Source organism: Lepus europaeus, chromosome 7 (assembly GCF_033115175.1).
Source record: "Lepus europaeus isolate LE1 chromosome 7, mLepTim1.pri, whole genome shotgun sequence".
NCBI classification, from domain to species: domain Eukaryota; kingdom Metazoa; phylum Chordata; class Mammalia; order Lagomorpha; family Leporidae; genus Lepus; species Lepus europaeus.
The window spans coordinates 127,426,880-127,428,362 of NC_084833.1; the positions used below are offsets into that span (position 1 = coordinate 127,426,880).

At 48.1% G+C, this 1,483-nt stretch overlaps 1 pseudogene; it reads right to left on the reverse strand.

Moving 5' to 3' along the window:
* Window positions 1-261: 261 nt before the first annotated feature.
* LOC133764014 (zinc transporter ZIP1-like) lies at window positions 262-1,198 on the reverse strand (annotated as a pseudogene).
* Between the last annotated feature and the right edge of the window lie 285 nt (window positions 1,199-1,483).

The following is a 1,483-nucleotide window of genomic DNA, read 5'->3' on the forward strand; positions in this document are numbered from 1 at the left end:
GTTGCTCTAAATCAAGCCCATTGATCATTCCACACTGCTGGGAAGGAAAAGTAGAAATGTCAGCATCATAATATTTTTTCAGAGAACTGCCTGCTATGTCATTATCTAACTCTGCAGATATTTCTGACCTAAACCCTGATTTGAGTGAAATGGGTATAAATATTCCAGGTTTCTTTGGACTGGTGTTATAATGATTATAATATATTTCTGTATATATTTAAACTTACACCTCTTTGCTTATCTTTTAAAAGCTTGTAAATCTTAGGTTTGAATGAAGAGCAAGCCAGTGAGCAGAGCAAATCCTGCTAGGAGCAGAATGACCTTGAGGATCCCCTGCTCAGAAGTGGCCAGCTGCTGAGGCAAGATTCCCAGGAAGGTGATGTAGAGGAATGTGCTCACTGCCATGCCCTCTAGCACAGACTGGGCCAGCTGTGCAGAGGTCCTGATGACTCTGCCAGAGCTGCACCCAGCCCAGTGCCTAGAGATATCATACTTGAGATGAGTATCCCACAGCCAGCCATGACCTTTACTCGCAGGTGGTTTTGTAGCAGTGATAGAGACAGGCTAACAGCCAGGATACCCTGTGGAGCAGCAAAGCCAGACACAGCTCCATGACCCGAACCTGGTCCCGCGTTAGCACCACTGCCAGCCCCTCAAACACTTAGTGCAGGGCCAGAGAGACCAGTACACAGGCATGCAGGACTGAGGGGGCTGCTGGGGCTCCATGTGCCTGTGGGACCCCTGGCCCGTCATACCAATGCAGTGGCCCACCATTCACTGTTCCCAGCAGAACCTTTGTTTACTCCTGTGGTGGTGGCCCTGACTGCTCCTTGTAAGCTAGTATGATCTCTTACATCAGCAGGACCAGGAAGAATCTCATGGCCAAGATGAACTCTTGCAGGAGAAACTGAAGCATCACGTGCAGGGCTGCTCAGGGCCTCATTTATCACAGCCAGGTAGTCAAGCAGCAGGTCCAGGAGACAGGTGGCCAAAAACACACAAAGCAGCTCATCAGTCTCAGGGCTTTCTTATGGGAAGCTGAAGCTTCATGGCTGGCTCCAGGCTGCCACAGGAGGGCGAGTACCAGGAGCAGCACCAGGGCCCCCAGCTTTACCTTGAGCCCCACTGGTACTGAGGTCTCCAAAGCCGCAGCCTCTGAGGACCACACTAGGGGCTCTGGCTCTCTCCAGGGCCCCATGGCAGTTGTGGTGGTACCAGTGACTCTCGGACATCGCCAGGGTCTTACTACTGTTGCTCTTTTAATTGATATATTTAAATAATGTGCATTTAATGTTGTTTATATCATTGGATTAATATTTTCCATAATTATAATCATTTTCTGTTGTAGGTCTTGTTTTTCTAAAGTCTTATTTTTTGTTTAATGGAAATACAGAGACAGATCTTTCATTTGCTGGATCACTTCCAGTGTTTCTCAAATAGCCATGGCTAGGCCAGGAAGGTTAGGTGACAGGAACTCTGGGTT